This window comes from Centruroides sculpturatus, unplaced genomic scaffold (assembly GCF_000671375.1).
Source record: "Centruroides sculpturatus isolate CEXI.00-Female unplaced genomic scaffold, Cexi_2.0 scaffold981, whole genome shotgun sequence".
Taxonomy (NCBI): Eukaryota; Metazoa; Arthropoda; class Arachnida; order Scorpiones; family Buthidae; genus Centruroides; species Centruroides sculpturatus.
In genome coordinates, this window is record NW_019385906.1 from 188,573 (window position 1) to 210,648 (window position 22,076).

General features: G+C 32.9%; 1 protein-coding gene across 1 annotated transcript in view; it reads left to right on the plus strand.

Moving 5' to 3' along the window:
- Nucleotides 1-22,076, plus strand: part of LOC111612507 (fibrillin-1-like) — a 150,121-nt gene that overhangs the window by 31,618 nt on the left and 96,427 nt on the right. The window contains exon 3 of the mRNA XM_023353737.1: nucleotides 7,772-7,915. The gene's annotated coding sequence lies outside the window, so the exon portion shown is untranslated. The remainder of the gene's footprint in view (nucleotides 1-7,771; nucleotides 7,916-22,076) is intronic.

Below are 22,076 nucleotides of genomic sequence, written 5' to 3' on the forward strand. Positions count from 1 at the left end.
TTGGGCTACTCAAATATTTTACGTTTTTGATACTAAATTAACCTCTGAAGTATAATTTTTTATTGTTTTTATATTTTTCAATATATTTATTTTGTGTGTACAAAATAAAAAAAATAATTTTTAACGATACAATTGTCTTCGTTAGGCTTAACATCGACGAAAATTCAACGTGAAGCGACACGCAACGGAGAAAAATTTCAACACGGGATAAATTAATATACTTTTTCGTACATAATTGGTTATTCGAAAAATAAGTTATCCGAACAACCCCAGTCCCCAATTGATTCGGATAAACGACGCTCTACTGTAATAAGTTCCGCAGGTCTCTAACCTTTGAACTGCGTCGGGACAGTGAGTCCCGCTCTCTTCATCAGTGGCTGGGTAAAAAAGATTAGAATTAACTAGGAAGGCTTTTTCTAATATCGAGTGGGGAGGTGCGGTAAGTCCGTCGATAGGGTGACCGTTCTCCGAAGAAAGTCCATACGAGATCAGTTAACAAATAATAACAACTTTATAAGCCAAAGTTACATTAAACTAATATACTAGGTTTACATACAGGCATAAGAACCATTTCTGTCTGATAATACGCCTAAGATACAAACTATCTTATATCTAAATACTTATACGCTAATTAAGAGAGGAAGTTTACAATGAATCGTTGAGTATAATATCTCTGTAAAGAGTTGTTCGGAGAGCGAGTAGTCTTCAAATATTTTGTCTGTAGACAGCCGGAGAATGCTTTGGAAAAGAGACGTTCGGAGAAACGAGTCGTCCGGAGAGTAGCTGGATAAGAGTCTTCGGCCACCTGCTTATATGGTGGAGTCCACCCCGAACTTCTGAAGTCAAATCTTTTTATCCTCACTGAGTATAGGAGTAAAATCAGGTAATGTGATTCTAAGTTCAAAATGTGTCATCCCCTTTGCCGAAGTGGGCCGTAACAATTTAATGATCCGGCCGCTTTGTTGATAATCTCTGCCAGGTGTTACGACTCTTCTTATCGCATAAATTATCTTAGAAACTTACTTAAAACACCGGACAAGATTGTTCCTTTTTCCAAGATATTCGATCGTTTTGTTTTTCTGACCAGAGAGGAACGGAAATGCTAGGTGGAGACCTGGTTTTTTTTTCAATTTAGTAAATACGTGTTACAATTAATCTAATTAATTAACCGAAAAATTCCGCTCATCTCACAAACTGCAAGTAAACAGCACGTGTCCGGAGAGAACCTAACAGGTTACCAGAGAGGTTTTATAAAAAAAAAAAGCAAAATTCCTTGAAATGTAGTCCAAATTATTTTTAAACTAGCCCAAAAAGAAATAAGTCGCCCAAATGTAATAACATAAAGACCAACAAATATCTCAATTCGTTACTCGTAGTCCATTCTTGCAATCCTGAAAACCAGCCGTATTTTATGAGATAAGAGAATAAAATGTCCATGGGTGACACCCATGGATCTTTTATTCTCTTATCTCATTATCACAAGTAAGGTGACACCCGGAAATGTTTTACTATAAAAGCAGTCATATTGACCAGATTAAATTTGTTCTTGGTCTATTGTTCTCTTATAATTATCATGGAGACACTTCGATGTAAACGATCGAGTTAACATACGCGTATGACAGTTCAGACGAAATATTCACTTGAAATTTCAAAGTAGCCATATTTCGAACTAACCGAATTTCTTAACATGTAAATCTCTACATCTGTAAATCCGAGAAAAAAGTACGGTTACGAACTAACGGGATAGTTCGTATCCTGTTATCTAATTAACGAGAATTTTCTGTACTTCCATTTTATAATATTGAATCTTTGTCTTTGAAATCATTGACGAATCATTTCAATTTCACTACATGCTTTCAAATATTTTCCGTTTTTATTTCGTCCGTTGTTTTCAATTAAAATATGTTGTTTGTTACTTTTGTTTTATACTTTTTACACTCAATAAATGTTTAATGTTCTTATCAGTTGTACCAAAAGTGAAATTAGCTTTATTTTCGGCAATGTTCCTATGTTATCTTTTTTGTTTGTGTGTTTGTTTGTTTTTGGTACAAGATCTAGATGGCTTGTTAAAGAATGCTTCTAAGTTGTCGTTGAAGATAATTTCGTCAGTTAAATTTTTATTTTTTTCGCGCAATCTTGTTTATCTCTATTATTTGTAATTGTAAAAATATTTTCATTTTTCTGTTTTTATGCGTAATTGTAGCTTTTTCGCTGCGACATTTTAAATTAAATTGCACCAGTTTTCTTCTTCCATTAAACCACTTTCATTGATATCGTAATCATTACCCACTTCGTCAAATGTGCTGCTTATTCTTCATTAAATATTTTGTTGTTTCTAAATGAATTCAATCAGACTTTTTTGTATGAAACAAATCAACTTGTTCATGCAGATACTAAACGTTTATATTTCTTAGTGGCGCGTTTTAATTTACTGATGTTTTCAATTGATCTGCTATGTTTCATTATATTTCGTAATTCGTTGGCATACAATAGTTGAAGTATTTTCCTAAATTTAAGTTTTTAAAGTAGGATTCGAACAGCTCAAAAGATGGTACGATTGCTAGGAAACGAAAATGAGTTTTCATAACCTTAGTCCTTAAAGAAAATTGTTTAGCAAGTTTCAATAATATAAAGTGGGCGATCAGTTCACGAACATAATCTGTTCCAAGACTTTATTCGCAATCCGAATTGTTCGTTAACTGATTATTGATTTACCGTAGATTTTTATTGGAATTTGATTAATTCGTTTTGGAAAACCCAAAAAATAAATAAAAAATTATATACTTTCTTACTATGTTTATTTATATGTAATAATAAATATACAATTATACACAGTCTTTCATTTTTATTAGTCATGCTATTTTTCTGTTTGATGTGTTAAAGAATCTGTCTAATGTTGTCGATTGCGTTTCTCTCTTCTTCAGGAATTTTTGAAGCAATTAACAGCATTGTCGTCGTAGAGATTCCCAAGCCGGTGAAACCTCAACCTGGTTTGGATGCCATTCAAAGACCGTTGTTCTGTCATCCTCCCAATTTTTCAAGAAATCTTAAATGTAGATGTAGGCTGGATCGAGGAGGAGAACAGAAACTTGCATAACATACCAAACTTGTGCTGAAATGAACGTACACGGCATCCGCTACGCTGTTAACAGAACACACAACTGGAAGACACCTAGTGTAGAAAACATTCACAATTTCTGGTAAAAAAGTTTACAATACTGCACCAGAAACTAGCTAAACATCTAACACACATCATCATCGACCTACAAGACATGCCAAATTTTCTTACACAGGGCATCATCTACATGAAACCTAAAAACAACAACACTACAGACCCCACACAATATAGACCAATTACATGTCTTCCAACACTCTACAAATTATTGACATCCTCTACCACAAACAAAATATACAAACATGTTGAAGAACACGACATTCTTACCGAACAACAAAAAGGTTGCCGTAGAAAATCGCAGGGAATGCAAAGAACAGTTACTCATAGATTCAGTCATTCTACGGCAAGCACACAAACAACACAGAAACAAACACATGGCATATGTAGACTACAGAAAAGCATTTGACAGTGTTCCACACAGTTGGCTGCTACATATTCTACACATGTACAAAATACATCCATCACTCATTGCATTCTTTCAAAACAGTATGCAGCACTGGAGAACAACACTACATCTCAGGGTTAGTAACACTTCCATACAAACAAACGAAATATTTACTATGCGAGGAATTTTTTAAGGAGATTCCTTGAGTCCTCTCTGGTTCTGCCTAGCCCTGAACCCATTATCCAACATGTTAAACAACACGCAATATGGCTACAATATCAGACATGAAAAAACAACACAGTTTACGCTGTCACGTCTCATGTACGTAGATGACATAAAACCTTATGCATCCACACAACAACAACTACAGCAGCTGCTACAAATCACACATTCATATACCAAGGACATACAAATGGAGTTTGGCTTAGACAAATGCAAAAGACTTCACATGGAAAAAAGGAGTCCTGAAGAAAGAAGATTTTGCTCTTGGAAATGGAGACGTTATTGAATCCATAGAAGAGGGCGAGTTCTACAAGTATTTAGGATTCCAACAGGCCAAACTAACAGAACATACACAAATAAAGCAAAGATTAATTAAAGAATACCAAAGTAGGTTAAATTCCATTCTCAAAACACAGCTAAATGCAAAACACACAGTTAAAGCAATAAACACATATGTCATCCCAGTACTCACATACTCTTTTGGAGTTATACATTGGACTCACAGAGATCTCGAGCAACTCCAAAGGAAAACAAGAACAACACTTACTAAGCATAAACAACATCATCTTAAATCCGCCATAGAAAGATTAACCCTTCTAAAGATGGCAGACTTGGCCTGATTGACATTATAAACCTTCACTACAAACAAATACAGTCACTGCGAGAGTTTTTCTACAAGAAACAAGAAACATCACAGTTACATAAAGCAGTAACTCTAGCAGACTCAAATAACACAGCATTAAATTTACACTCACATCATACAGACATGACGCAGCATATAAAAAGCATAGGCACAATCAAGCAATCGTGGGCTCGAAAGGCACTTTATGTCAAGCATTCTTATGACCTGGGCAAGGATTTTGTTTACAAAACTGCCTCAAACAAGCTGGTTAGCTCGGGAGGATGCCTCTTTAGGAAGACTGAAGGGTTCATGATTGCCATACAGGATTAGGTCATAAATACTAGAAACAACAGAAAACACATACTCAAAGATACAACACTCACAAATGCAGAAAATGTCACATCATGCCAGAAACTATACAACACATCACTTCTGGTTGCAAGCTCTTGGCACAGACAGATTACTTACATAGACATAATCAAGTAGCAAATATAATACACCAAGAGCTTGCAAAGAAACACAAATTGGCAGACATCCAGGAACCATACTACAAATATATACCACAGACAGTATTGGAAAACAACACACACAAAATGTACTACGACAGAGCTATAATTACAGATAAAATAATTTACCACAACAGACCAGACATCACATTCATTGACAAACACAATAAAATCACATACATTATAGACATAGCCATTCCAAACACTCACAATGTACAAAACACATGCCCTGAAAAAATTAGCAAGNCAATAAAATCACATACATTATAGACATAGCCATTCCAAACACTCACAATGTACAAAACACATGCACTGAAAAAATTAGCAAGTACACAGAACTTGCCCAGGAAATAAGGCATCTGTGGAGGATGGATAGGGTGCTTATTGTACCTGTCGTTCTCTCCTGTACAGGTGTGATACCACACACACTACACAAAAGCCTGGGAACATTACAATTGAATAGAAATACATACATAACACTACAGAAGGCTATATTGAGTACATGCCATATTGTTAGGAAATTCCTGAATACAGACACTGACAATGACACCCTTATTTAATTTTAGTTTTATTTTGGTTGCTATGCCTTGACTTTGGTCCGGCATAGTACACAGCCATCGGTGTGAACCGGGTAAAACCCATTAAACACAATAATAATAATACTGTAATAATTTAACAACCACATATGAGTAACAGTTCACAATGAATATAATTTTTATTAAATTGAAATAAGAAAAAAAAACAATTGGTTAATTGTACCACCAGTTAACTAATTGAATATTTGACAAATTTACTAAATAACAAAAAGAATCAACAAATCACTCAAAAAATCGTACTTCATATAATAGAGAGGCCGACGTTTATATTTTCACGACTTTTTCTTCACCGCAACTTTTTTTTATAATGACACAAGTTGTAGAAGAAAGTACATTTTTTCTTACTACTACTAATACTACTACTTATACAACTATTACAACTACTACCACTACTACTACAACTACTGCTATTACTACTGCTGCTGCTGCAGCTACTTATTAAAGCAGTTAATATTACAATAATTTATTCGTTTCGAGTATTTTTAGTTAAGTATTGTTACCGAACGATGACTGCACGGACAATACATGCAAGCAAAAGCTAACATCGAGTAAAAACTTCGAATTATTTGCAAAATTTACCTTAAAATATTATACTACTAACGATGAAATTATATGTAATATGTTGTTTTAACATTACGAAATAATCAAAAAGTAAGTAAAAGGAAATAACGATGTTGTGGTTCATGTATTATACGTACAGTACATTGCTTATGTATATTTTAACTATAAATATTATACCAAGAGGCACAGCAATATCTATCGACCTAATAAAAATGCCAATGCCAATCACTCATTAACCAAATGCTATTGTAACCAGAAAGTCGGCACCAGACAGACGAAGGCTATGCTAGGACTGACTCGATTGCGAATTTTAAGGCAGACACAAAAAACTACTTAACTGCAGTTTCGGTTTTGCGCGAGCAATCTCATGTGCATATAGTTAGAGTTCGGCATGGAGACAGACTGAGAGACAATGCAACCGAAAAAATGTGCACATTACAGCTTAATTAATTATAAAAGAAAAATACCTTTTTTTTATGTAAACTATCTACACGAATACATAGTATAACTGCGCGTTGCGTAATAACGTTTACATTGCGTCTTAAATTCGATAAAGCTATATAGCGTAACGTAATTGAGTATTAAAGTTTACGGGTTCCTAGCCAAATGAAAGAGCTTATATCATTACGCGTGATGCTAAGTACCTAGATCGGATTGATCGAAGTCTTGAAATCACAAAACGTACATATGACAAAATGGAGAAATAGGTTAGTTGATAAGCACAGTTCACTATTAAATGTTCGTTGCTTATAGCGCTTACGTTGAACGAACCGAAGTATGGATCTGTAAAAAATCGGTCGAAAAAATCAGCGAAAAAGCACGGTTAAATTATTTACATGGAATAAAGCTGGGTAAGTGAACTTTTGGACTTTCGATGACTTTCTCGTTCTTGACTTAATTTTTTTATCTGGAGAGTCTAGTTTTTTGTTTTCGATGTTTTATATAAGCTACGTTACTATTATCGACTAAAGGCGAATATTTGTAATGTGTTCTGATTGAGGTCCTGAAAAATGGAGTGACTCCAGAGAGAGAGAGATGCATTCATCTTTTAGTAATTGAATTGAAAATGCTGTTTTCGCTCGGATTTAAAGAAATTTAAGTATCAAAAAACGATAAATTTTTACTGAAAAATATCGACTAGTCTAACTCTCACGCTATTTCGAAACATGAAAATGCTACAGTATGAAAAATTTTAAGAACTTTTAATTACTTTTATAATTCCGAGTCATTTTGATTTCTTTGAAAAACCTGTTACATATTTCATAATATATACATGCCCCAAAAGTGCGTTTGACAGGCTACCTAGTCTAATTCTTCAGATTAGCTAATGAAAAATGTTATCATGAAAAGCAGCATTGAATAATTAAATATATGAATCAACAGTTGTGCTTATTTTTGTTATTATTGCAAATTGTTATTATTGCAAATTTTGTTATTATTGCAAATTGCATTATTGTTATTAATTAAAAAAATTTTCATTTTCAGCGCATTGCTAAATTTTTTAACCACAGAATATGTGTAAAAATTTTATACTGAGCGCATAACATACGATAGACTGATATATTGTAACGTATGTGTTATGAATTGAATATAAATTGTTAGTTTATGTGTAATTCAAGTAGTCAGTAAACATTTTATTTATTTAATTAATATAACTGTGCACGAAATGCTTATAAAATTACTAAAATGTTTAATCTATTGCAGAATCTTGTCAATCTATAAAAGAAGACAGCAAAAGTTGGGAAGTGCATTGTGAGGAGTTAAAAGCAGAATGTATAATTAATGACAATAAAAAGCCGACTTGCAAATGCAAAACAGGTTTAGAATACAAAGAAGATGCCTGTCAAGGTGAGTCGACATTGCTGTGATACAAAAATTAGAACGTAGATTTGATATAATCATTGCATGTATGTAATGATAATATATGTTTCGTGTTTTTCTGCAACCATTATTAGAATTTTTCGTATCATTGATCTTAGAAATTAAACCGTAAAAAAATTTCCTAATGAGAAAGAAATATTCTGAAATTAAATAAACGAAAATCAGAAGCGCATTTCTGCTTTAGTAAATCAGTTTCTTGTGTGCGATTCTGATCATGTGGTTACTAAAAGCATAGTTTTATAACTATAATATCTTAATTAACCAAAACAGACATATAGCCTGGAAGGAACACTGCGAGCGGTTCGATAAACCCTTAACCGATTTCTACTATGTTGTGTTCGAAAATCAGTGTAAAACGAACATTTTCTTGACAATCCACAAATCAAATGGTACTCTAACCATTTCCTTCAGTTACAGAATAAAATCCATTGTTGACCACCACTTTCCCATTGATAACCAAACTAACGAGATTATATTTTTTCACAAAGAAAAACGACACCGTTTTAGATACGCCCCAAACACATGCGACGATCTTCCTTTCAGCTACAATAAAGTTTCCACAGTTAACAAAAATATAAAAATGAAAAAGACTTTCGGTAAAAAAGCAATAACGGTCAAAATGACGAAAAGCAATTCGTAGCACTTTAAACATTGTCTATGGTACTATATAATCGGTGCTCTCAGATTGGGTATTTTTTTCTTGAATGGAAGTGTGCCTCAATTAAATTTATTATTAAAAACAGTGAAAAACCACTTACTAGCCCAAGACACTACAGAGTTATTTACATTCTGCCAATCATGGGTAAAATACTGGACAGACTTCTCACCTACTGTAACACCAACCATTTTATGAAGGTAAACTATATCAATAGCCACCAAAACATGGCTTTGTTCCTGGTAGGTCAATTACCACAGCCTTGTCCTCGATCATTGATTATATTCAGAAGGCCATGAAAGATAATAAACACTGTTCTAATTTCAATTGATTTCCAAGGAGCGTTTTATAACTTATGGTGGCCAAAAATCATGTATCGACCCCGTGAATATCACACCCTTATAAAATCTTTAACATCGTGAGTAGGTTTTTTGAAGATAGGCACATCTAAGAAAATTCGAAACTCCTATTTAGATATGACTTTTACTATGAACATCAAGGACCTCACTTAACAATATGAAAATGACTATGATTATATAATCTACACAAACGGTTCCGAGCAAGAGAATCAAGTGGCGAGCTTTTATCACGTACTGTACAAAAAAGACAGGCGATATTACTCACCGGTCTGCATTCAAGCTCGGTGAATACTGTCCTGTCGCACAGGCGACCATGTAAGACATTACCGAGGGATTTTATCACATCAATGGAGACTGGTCCCTTGTGAAAAGAAACCAACCATCTATACAGACAGTTTTAAAGCTCTTCGCTTAATTTCTAACAACACCAATAATAATGGCTACAATGTTACCATTATTCAGTAAATGCTTAACAGTAATAAGCATCACCACCACCACATCATTTTTAACTGGATCCGTTGCCACTCTGGAATAAACAAAAACAGAGCACCTGACACTCTCGCAAAAAGAGATCCAGTATTGTTTTTTTTTTGTTCTTGCAGTGAGATACCGCTTTCAACTATCCATAAATGGTTCTATAACTAACTTTTGCAAACCTAACAACAAGACTGGAACTACTGCATAACAGGCTGTCCCACACATGGCTTCATTCAAGACATTTCTGTCAGGCTGAATTGAAGGCATCATGTTCCCAACTTTGTCCTGACTTAAGATCTTACTGGTGATGAGAATTTCAATGCTTACCTCTACCGGGTTTTGCCACGGGCAGCGAGACATACAGGTGCAACACGAAAACCAAACAACACTACCTTGACATATGCTTTTACTGTCCACTCTTCAAGAGCAACAGAGATAGACTCATCGAGGCTGCACTTCGTAACAACCATAAGAGGCAGTGTCCTCTGCAAGCCCTAATATATGAGAAAGACTTGTACAGCATCTGATTAATTATCTTCAGAGCGTCAAAGTGCTTACAGACGAAACGAGAAGCACTTAGTCAGTGGCAGTACCCTCGTAATCATGGAAATCTACTGTACTACGATGATAACACCACATGTGAATAAAAATCACTGTCTATGCTTTTAGAGTAACGCTAGGAATGTCAATTGTAAGTACCTTTGTAATCTGATAATTTTTTTGGCTACTTGTAATTTGGAACCTAGCATGTACGTACTTTGTATCTAGTTTATGCACAGTCAATCAGCATACTGTACATACGTTTGTTATTTGTTTTTATGTTTGAACTAGCTGCAATTTGTCAAACAGCACGCGGCATGTAACAACCAATATTAGACTGCATACTGTATATACGTTTGTGCTATCTGTCGTTGTCACATAGCACTTCACATGTAACTATTGTACTATCGTTAATTTGCATAATGTACATATGTTTGTCATCTGTTATGATGTTTGTACTGTCTGCGATATGTCAGGCAGCACTGAACATGTAATTTCTTGTAAAAATATTAATCTTCATACTGTATTTTACGTTATTACATTATGCATAGAACTACCGACTTGTATTCGTCTGAAACATTCTTGTTATTGTAATTGTTTTTTTAATGAGCATTTCTTCATTAAACATTGTGTCAAGATGCTTACGGATTCCAATTCTTTATATACTGATTACTTCTTCCCTGCCGCAACTTTTTTATTTATGACATAGGTTGTTCGAAAAAGTATATTTTTTCTTACTACTACTACTACTACTGCTGCTGCTTTAGCTACTAATCAATGCAGTTATATTGCAGTTAATATGCTTTTCGAGTATTTTTAGTTAAGTATTGTCACTGAACGATTACTGCACGGACAATACACGCAAGCGATAGCTAACATTGAGTAAAAACTTTGAATTATTTGTAAAATTTAACTTAAAATTTTATACTAGTAACGCTGAAATTATATGAAATATAAGTTTTTTTAACATTACGAAATAGTCAAAAAGTAGGTAAAAGGAAATCACGATTTAATGGTTCAATTATTATACGTATAGTATATTGCTGATGTATATTTTAACTATAAATATTATATCAACAGGCACAGCAATAGCTATCGATTTAATAAAAATGACAATTACTCATTAACTAAATGCTATTGTAACCAGAAAGTCGGTAATAGACTGATGATTGGATATGTTAGGACTAACACAATTTTGACAATTGAAACAGGATGATGACGATGATCACGATATTTGCATCTAAGGTGGATAACGAAAGAGATGATCGTTCATCACCTATACCAGCGCTGTCCAACTTATCATAGCCCGCGGGCCATATTTTCTTCACCAAACATTTCGGGGGCCAAGAAGGTTGGTGATGGCTAATTGGTCGGCCGGGAATAGTGCTATGGTCTGTAAGCACTAATTGGTCAGCGAGTTCGATGTTGACGCTATAAAAAGGCGACAGTTCGACACACCGGATATACGTCACTCTCGTCTAAGTTCGACTTGGGAATTTTTTTGTTCAATAATAAATGTGAATTCTTCTTCCTGGAAAAAATAAGACCTAGCGCATTTTTCAGAGCAAAAATTAATATAAGACACTGTCTTATTTTCGGGTAAACACGGTAGTAAAATAATTTTAATACAGTATTAATAATAATAATTTAGTAACATAAATTTAAAATGTACTCGCGGGCCGTAAAAATTATTTGGCGGGCCGTATATGGCCCGCGGGCCGCCAGTTGGACAGCGCTGACCTATACGATTGAGACGCCTGTTTGTTTGTTATTATTACAGGGGTCTTCAAAAATTTTGAAGAAAGATGACGGATCTTAATAATATCGAGTGTGAATTACAAGAACTACATGATGAAGATAAAGGAATTTGGAGAGGTTCTATGCGATGTTGTATATTATGACGGTTTTTCTGTCGTTTTTTAATCGTAGATCACGTTGTTATTTAAGCAACACAAAACTTTGCTAGAGTAGTGTTGAAGGTGATATCAATAACGAAAATAGTAACTTCTGGAATAAAAAAAGAAAACCAGTTTTTAAATATCAGCTCAACAATTTTGTTGTAATTCAGAGAACTCAGTATGGAACAGAACTTAAACTAAGATCTAAGCCTTTTGAACTTTACAAGTTTATTTTGACGATGCCTAAGGACAGATATGCGGCTAAGAAAATTGGTCATTATGAAGAGCTCAATGTGACTGTTACTGCACTGATTATATGAAGTCATGGCCCATTGACATTGACTTATATTGAAAATTTTTTCAGAACATTCTAAATAATGTTTCTCTTTTTGTTTTTGTTTTTTTTTTTTTGTACAAGTGTGTTTAGTATTCCAGTAATCTCTTGGAGGACAGAGTAAACTACAGGATGGCTGAGCTGTGGAGAGCTGAATTCCATAGGGTGCTATTTGCTAACGAAAGGAGACGAAAGAGGCTGGTAGAGGGTGTCGAGTAGAGAGAAGACGATGGTTAAAGGTCAATTTACAGACAACAATGATGTGCCGGCACAGTGCAGTGAATTTTTTCCTGTGGGAAATCTTTGACCTAGTTTTAAAATTGGCGTCTAATTACAGAACGATTCCGTAGCCGTAGTTTTGGTTTTTACCACGAAATGTTGCTAGTGTCATGACGTTCAGATAGCTTATATCTCGTAGTGTACGATGTGCTTGGAATAATTTGTCAATATTTTAGCTTTAAAACCATACTTTATCAAGGATAATTGGATTTAAAATATTCCTGCTTCGTTGCTAAGAAATTGTTATGGAAAATTTTGCGTTGGATATATTAGAAAATACTCGTTGTTATTGCAATAAGAACTTCTCCTCAAAAGGAAATCTTACTAACAAACATGTCCTGGTGGAGGAAAAGTCCATATTCTGTCGCGAGACTTCATGTTCTGAAGGATTTTCTACTTTCCTTCGGTTACGTGAACATCTGGAGAAAGTACTGTACCTTTACAGTACATGGATTTGCCTGTGAAATTGAGACGCTGGAATTCAAAACTATGAAGGGTAAGTAAATTTTCTTCTGAAATTTTAAAAATGCTGTATTTAATTAATATAGCTTAAAATAATTGTTATCATGAATATTAACAGCTCATTCAGTAGTAATTAAAAATATTATGTACTGTATTTGATAGATTTCTACGAATGGTAAGAACCAACTAAAGTTAACTGTGTCATACTGTCAGTGGCGGCCTTAGGGGGTGGTGAGCAGGGCAATCGCCCGGGGCCTCGCGCAACAACCACGTAGAAAAAAGTTGATATTTAAAACTTTTTATTTTATCCAATAAATTTTTTTATAGTATAACTAAATCAGTAATAAATAAAATGTCATGCAATCATTGTTTATTTACTGTAAACATCTGTTTTGAAAATATCATTTTTAGTATCATTCAATTACTATATTTTATCCAATAAATTTTTGAATATTATAACTAAATCAGTAATAAATAAAATGTCATGCAATCATTGTTTATTTACTGTAAACATCTGTTAATAAATAAGTGAGAGAATGATGAATGATTAAAATGTGATTATTGGATTAAACAGAAATTGTAGAAATTATTTACAATAAAAAATTTCATATTAAACTAAAATACTTTTAATTTTTTATGGAATTGAAATTTAGTAAATATTGAAACATCCTGAAGCCTGATATTGTAGTAATATGCCAAAAGATTGCCAGATTAAATTGGGCTACTTTACTGCTATTATTTTAAATTAAATTCTAAATAATTTGGTACAGTAGAGCGTCGAAAACTCGGCTTAATGTGGACCGAAGGGTGGCCGAGTTTGTGAAAATGCCGGGTTATCGGGAATGGGGTTTAAAAAAATAAGTATGAGTGTTTCCTCAGAAAATACTGTACTGTACTTGTATGTATTGTTTACTTGAGAATACAACAGAGAATAAACTGCCCAAATACCCTTAAACAAAGGAAAAGTACGTCCTTTATGAAGGCATAGAGCCTTTACTNAGTACAGTATATATTAATATTAATAAGTGCCTGCTATTTCAATTCACATACTTTGCACAAAGGACAAGGGCCTCGCAAAGTTCTGCCGCCCAGAGCCTCGCAATGGATAAGGCCGCCGCTGCATACTGTTTAAAAATTCATGGAATTTATAAATTTTACTCATGCGGCTCTGGCACATGGAATCGTGACTACGCTCAGTTCAGAAATGTACTGTACTTACAAAAGGAAAACATTCAATAAGAAATTGTGCATATGAAAATGTTGCAAATGTATAATTTTCAATAAATCTTTTTCATAAAAAAAAACATCTTTCTTATAAATACTGTAGCATTTTTTCTTAGCTAACGTTCAAATAAATCATTGCAGGTCTGTTAAATGAGGCTACAAAAAGTTTACTAATATTTTACTGACGATGATAATTTGTTGATGGATTTAAACTAGCAATTCAAAAGACTTTACTCAAATTACACAAGATACACTTAACTTTTGTATTGCTACGGTTAGGTTTTTTAAAATTTCGTGGAAACCAAATAAGGATGCGTATGGAGAAAATTGAGTTTGGTTTTGTGGAACATTTTAATGATAAACGTTAATCAATTAATAAATTAATTCTGACTGTAATGTATTGTCACCACAGTCAGAATTATGCTTGTCCAGCTTCTTGATGTCACGAAGTATCGACATCTCGTGGTAAAAAACAGAACTACGGCTACGGAATTGTTCTGTAATTAGATGCCAGTATTTTAAACCACCCTGTCCAGACTCGTCCATCACAGTGCTGTGCAGTGGCAGTGGCGTGAACGCACCATGAAAGAACATTTGATGAAAACGATATTTTCACTGACAGTAAATTTTTTTTTCCAATGGATGACGAATATTTAATTGAAATCGTGCATTAACATTCTGTTTTATTTGATTTATCTTATTCGAAATACATGGACATTGGGTACAAAATGAATATTTCTATGTTTTGTTTAATAAAATATGAAATGCATGTTGGGACATCCGAAAATATTTTAAAAATATAGATTTGTCATTTCAATTTTTTATAGAGTATGAAACTCCCATTCTGTTAATATTTTTTGTCCATACTTGTTGTACTGTACGCTTTTTTATTGCATTTCTTTTCCTTCTTCATCTAATGATATAGCTATAATAGCCTATTCATCCTCAGAAAAGTCCATGACCACTCACCGACAGCACGGTCACATCACTTTTGTGTGTAAATACTCATCACTGTGCATTGCTTGACAGCGCGTCACCAAACAGTCACTCTGCCGGCACGTCACTGTTGTGTGTAAATGGACCCTAAAAATTAGGCGAAAAAGAGAACATCACGAGAGAAGCCAGACAACTGTTGAAGAAGAAGGCGAGAAAAAGACGAAAGACAAAAAGTCCTACAATTATAATTTCGAGTCATCTTGATTTCTTTGATGAAAGCTGTTACATATTTGATTATATTTACAAGCGACCGAAGTGCGTTTGACAGGCTATCTAGTCTAATGCACTAGCCTAGCTAATGAAGAACGTTATGATGGAAAGCACTATTGGGTAATTAAATATCTGAATTAACAATTTTGCTTATTTTTTTATTATTTAAATGAATAGGGAAAAATTTTTATTTTCGGCGCGTTGCTAAATTTTTCAGCAACTGAATATGTGTAAAAATTTTATAGTGAGCGCATATCATACGATAAACTTATATGTTGTGAAATATGTATTATGAAATTGAGAAATAAATATTTCTGTTTTACAATATTCAGTTTTTTTTACTTTTGTCAAGTTTATTCATGAATCTTTTCAATATCATTAGATGCTTTTAAATATAGTGATTTTTCACTTCAGCTGTTGTTTACGGTTTAAAATTTGTTTTTTTTTAATTTTTTTGTACTTTTTTTATTTTCAATACACTTTTATTTTTATGTTAGGTTTCCGAAAGTAAAATAAGATTTATTTTCAGTAAAGTTCCCATTTTATATATTGTTTTTTAAATTATTTGTACAAGACCTCGGTTACTTATTTAAGGATGATTCTAAGTTTCAAAGTTTCAAAGTTTGGAGAAATAATATCTGATCGATATCGGGTTGAGCATCACCCGCGTTCCGAGAGGTTTCGAATTGTTACCTGAAGACAAGGAAAAATCAATCGGTATACCATATTTTATGTCATTTCTTTTTGTGTTGAACATAAAAATCGCGAAAGTGTTCGTTATCTGATTTGTTTGCTGTCTGAACTGTTCGTTAACCGATCACCCACTGTACTTGCAAATTGAGGTGAATAACACGGATTCATTCTGTTTGTATTTGTATTTGAACTAAGGTGGACATCTCGTTTGACTTACCGACTGATATTATCAACATGAATGCCGATAGTTTTCATTTTCCTTAAAACTGTTAAATTGCAACTTTGGTAATTCTCAATTATATTTTCACAGAAATTACAAACGTTTTTATTTTATTAAATAAAAATTATGCTTAATCGTGCATATGTTATCGTTACTATCATTATCTTTACCATCATATTCACTATAGGCTACAATTAATATGGAAATTAACAATTCTTCAAATTAATTTATACTATTGCAAGTTCACATTAACCCTATGCATTACATTAACATTAACTGACATAAGAATCTTTCATTTTCGAGTAAAAGCCAACAAGAGGTTTTTTACGACAAATAATATTTATAACATAAGCAGCATCCATTCTTACACAGTGTCTAATAGAAGGCTGCAGAGTTTCACCAAGAATTAAACGAAAACAGTATGAAATGTTATTTTTAAACTAGCATTATTAAAACTTAAACTTATTGCACTTAAAAAAGTCATTGAGTAATCTGAAACTGCTTCTTTGGAAATGTTTGCTGTGTAAGAAATTTTTTCAGTCAGTACGTTATTAAATTGGTATCATGTTCTGAAATAATTTGACATATTGGTTAAATATTGTTTTCTTCCTCCATTATCACTTGGTAAAGAAAAATATGTTTGATTTCCCCAGTCAGTTTTATAATTCCTTTCATTAATAGTCCCGTATTATTATTAATTAATTAAGTTCGAATTTTCCGTTTTCGTTTAATTAAAGTTTGCATTTGCATTGAAGACCAATAAATACAATAAAAATGATCTTACATAATTTTTTTGATTTAAAGTATTTAATATATTTTCTTATATATCTCATACGATTTGTTTAATTTTTTGAAGTGTGACAACAAACACCTTACATTTTGCGACTAACTAGTCGCACTAGTTGTAACCAAATGCAAGATATTCGGCTGCTTTACCTCACCACTGCTTCGCGATTTTATATAACAATTATTTTCTTAAATTTTCACGTGATTCTTCTTTTACTTATTTTTTTTCTTTACTTATTTTTCTTAGCCTTTTTTTAAAAAAAAATTTGTGGGATACCACGTGTATCTACTGTTGTCACATTTATTGTAATATCACTATTATAAGGGGGTTCTATCAATATAAAGTGATAAGCATTAAAATCGGCTTTACGTTCTTCACAACAGTATTTAGGTTTTAAAAATACTTTTTTTGAATGAAAAATTTTAGTATTTTGAAATATACAAATGCATGGCTATTTAGTTATCGAGAAACACGCTTTTGCAATGACACCAGTTCATTCATTTTTTAATAATATATACGTATTTACTGCCCTGAATCTTCTTTTTCTTATATTAAATATAAATTACTAACATCTGTGTATGAATTTCTATTGAATGCTTTTATTTATAATCAACTTAATGTATCTCGTATTTATATAAATACAATAATATGGAATAGGAGGGGAAATAAAATATAGAATTATGGATAATTTTTAACAGTTAAAAATAAGCTAATGTGAGATCCAAATAGTCCCTGGGACTAAGTCATAATTTAATTATAAAATTAAAATTATGAAGTAAAATATTTTTTCAGTTTGGTGTGAAAATATCGTTTTTCTAACGTGGGAAAACTGATAAAAAAGTCACTTCCTTTAACGGAAGTTGACACATCCTTCTGTTTTCCACTTATTTACCAAAAATCTCAACACCCTGAGAATTGTCGACCCCTCGATAAATCCCCTTTCCTCTGGTCACGTGGAGAAAATACAACATACGGATTGGAGGAAACTCCCATGGAATAGAGAGATTTTTGCATTATTCGCCAGAAGACTCCATGGAGGGAAGACGTATTCCGTACACTATCCCCATGGCCAACGCCCTTAGTTAGGAGTTATATCTAGGAATCTCATAGAGGAAAGACGTATTCTATACCGTATCCAAAAGGCTAACGTCCATATTCGATCCTTCGATTTTTAATATGAGTCCGAGTTAATAAGAATAGAAGAAAACTTTTAATATTGTGCCAATCAAGACTTCTCCACGAACTAAAGTATATAAATATAGTACAGAAGTAGATAAAGTATTATTGTCTATAAACGTTTGAGCTCTCTCTCTCAATCGCTTATTTTTAATTATTGAATTCTTCCATTTTTGTGTAATTTTCTTTATTCTTGTTTGGTAAATTCTTTTTATTATTTGTTTAAGAAATGTCGCTCAAGTGTCTGAATCAAATCCGTGTTATCATCTCCACACGCGTGTTAGTCCGCGTATTCTAAAGTTGACTAACTGGTGTCGGGAATCCTGATAAAAGAAAAAGGGCGATTACGAAATCAACCAATTTCATTTTAAAATTAACTTAAATCTGTAAGTCCCTCCGCACTCGATTTTCCTTGAATTAGGAAAAGCCATTCTTTTTGACAACCGAGGACTATTCTCACGGGATAGACGCCGATTAAGTGATACAAGAGTATTAAATTACTTCGTACCCACGGCTCAGCTTCTCACACTAATTTGATTTTGAACTGAATTTCAAGAAATATATTGCTAATCTGCAATAAAATTCTATTAATATTTAAAAGAAAATTTTAACATTAATGTAATAATTTAAATTCCGAAGAAATAAAGTTTACTCATTAATTATTGATTCATTTTCTTCGACTCTTTCCTTGAGCAAATTGATTAACTGGTTATCTAATTTTTCCACAGTTTTGGCTTTTATGCATAATATGGCTAGTGCGTTGATATGATTTTTAGTCATGTTAGAGGGATAGTCAACTTTTTTATACCTACCGCCCACTTTTGTATCTTTCTTGATAGTAAAATTTTCTAACCACCCACCCTGTTCAGCAGCAACTTAATTTAACGCAACTGCAAAATACTGGTAATTTTTGAGTGGAGGTTTATTAAAAATACGTAGTTATATTTATTATTTTTTTATTTTTACTTTGCATATGTTTATAATAAACAGACAACTTTTGCCAGTGCGCCATATGTTTTTTACGCCAAACTGAAAAAAATGGTAGCCAAATCTGGCAAGGCTGGCCCCACCACGAAACGAGCTCAACTCGAGTGATGAACGCTGTTACACCCCGCCCTAGTTACATGCACTAGAGTGCAGTACAACCTGCTGTGTCAGTGAGTCATAGATGTGCAATGATGACGGAAAGTAGCTTCAGCATCGGACAAAACCTCTACCGTTCACCACGAAAGCTCGAATTGCCCACTAGTAGGCGGTAGGAACAAGATTGACTACCTACCGTATTAGAGCATAAGTAGATTTTTTATTTTTTTTCAACATAATGAAGAACGTTCAGCTGTAAAATTTAAAGCAAGTGCAAAAAGAATTATCAGAGCATTATTAGCATTAGGATAATAATGTGAAAATTTTTATTCTGTAACCCTTGACAGAGCGAAATCAATCCTTTACTCTTAATTTTTACATTGCATATTTAAATATGAGATTTAAGATATTATCAGGTAAGTCCATAAGTTCGTGCGCATTTTTATCTACAAAAAAAGCAACAAAAAATTTTAATTAAATCTTATTTCAATCTATAATGTATTCACCATTATTTTGTACCTATCTTTATCTTTTGTATTATTTTGTTCCTATCTTGATGGTAGCTTTTTAATCCCGTCTTTGTAAAATGATTTCGGTTTTGAATCAAAATATTCAGAAATAGCATTTTTTACATTGTTCTCATCCTCAAAAGTTTTTCTTTTTAAAAAATTCTGCAAACTCCGAAACAGATGATAATCACCGGGAGCAATATCTGGCAAATATGCTGGATGAGGTAAAATTTCCCAGTTGAAGCTTTGGAGTTGAGCAGTTGACGTTGTTGTCAGTTAGCTATTGACAGTTCATGTGGTATCCATTTTCCTAGCTTTGAAACTTTTCCGATTTGTTGTAGATGTCTATGAACAGTTCCATGGGATGAATTTAAATGTTCCGCAATTTCATCAACTGTTAAAGATGGTTATGCTTCAACTAGTGCAGAGAGAGCATCATCATCAAAGTCAACGGGTCTTCCAGTACGAGCCTTATCCTTCACACAAAAATCATTATTTCTAAATCTTTCAAACCACTTCTGCGCAGTCCTTACACTTGTTACAGTTTGATTATAAGCAGTATTTAATTTTTTGGCTGCATTTGTAGCATTCTCGCCACTTAAAAATAAAAAGTATAAAACATGTCTCTTATATTCATCTGTTACTTCAATTTTAACGAAAATAAACAAATGTTCCCAATTCTGAACAGTATTATATGAATGAGATCCAATTTAACACTTCAGTGTAAAAAGTATCACATTAGACTGGCATATTTAACAGCAAAACAAGGTCATAAAATACGCACGAACTTATGGACTGACCTAATATATCTCATTTGTGAATAAATTTTCTAAATAATTAGATGTTATGCTTGCAAAGCGTCATTCACATATTCAATTAATGTATCTCCGTGTGATTAGAATTACAAAAAAGCCAAAATTTAAGCATAGTAAATTAAAAGCATTATTTGCTTTAGTTAAATGATTTAAGGACAATTTTCTAATTTGTGTTAATTTAAGCATAGGGATTTCTGATCCATTTAAACGTATGTATCTCTTCTCTTTTGCAATTCAACAATAACGAAAAATGTGTTGAAACGAAAGAGTAGACAATTTTCTACTATTTACTACTATTTTCTACTATTTATTCATCTCATATTTTTCGTTATAAAGTAGCTTCTTTTTCGATCCAGTTCAAATTTCAGTACATTCTCAAAACGTGCAAAAAGTAGTTTTTAAATCTAGAATGTATCTTGCAATTTTATAATTTGTCGCCGTTGTCATTTGTTTATTTTGCTTATGTATAAAAATCTGTCTGCTTATTATAAGTTATTACAAAATAATAATAATTTCAAGAAAATAATTTTTACATAGTTTCTCGACAAGGCTCGACAAAAAAATATCTAAATCCCCAAAAAGAAGTTAGTAAACTTAAAACATTAAAGTTATGATTTATACGTTTAAACAAGTTTAAAAATTAGGATAGAAACATTCACTAAAATTCAATTTATCGACGTTTGTTTATAATAATAAATAAACAAATTTATATATATGTACGTACATATCACTGTATTATAAACAAATAAAATTAGAAGCGAGATTGTTGTAGTAAGAACAGAATCTTCAGAACTAACTCAGAAGAAAAAACAATATGTTAAACTAAAAGTAACAATTTACAAATACTTTATTTGCATAATCAAAATTTATTTTTATATAGTTTTACACAGCAAAGTATAAGTGTAATTGTAAGAAGTTTTTATAGAGAAATCCCGCGAGGAGGCGAGGAGAAGAAAAAAAGCAGGGGACACTAGTTGTTTTTTTGATAAGACCAAGCAGAAAGATGGCTGCCTAGTCTTTGTACATATTTAATTATTATAATTAAAGTTAGTTCAGTAGTTTTTACCATTGCCTTTGACTTATTTCGAACAATTGTACACTCCATAAACACGAGTCGTACAAGAATTGGCGCAGTCGACAGGATTAGCTGATGTGCCGCTACCAACCACGTCTACAAGAAACGAGCCAAAACAAGTAAGGCGCACGGACGAAGGTAGGAAGTCTTGAAGTTTAAGATTGAAGTTAAAAGTGTAAAACTTTAGTCGTAACCGAATCAAAAAGTTATAGAAAAGCTTAAGAGCTAACTCTAGGAAGCAATAGCTTAAAGATTTAGCGCCGATATTAGAAAAAAGTAAAGAATTTAAGTTGACGATCGTGATTCGGTTAGAAGCTAATATGTCTGCGGTTGAAG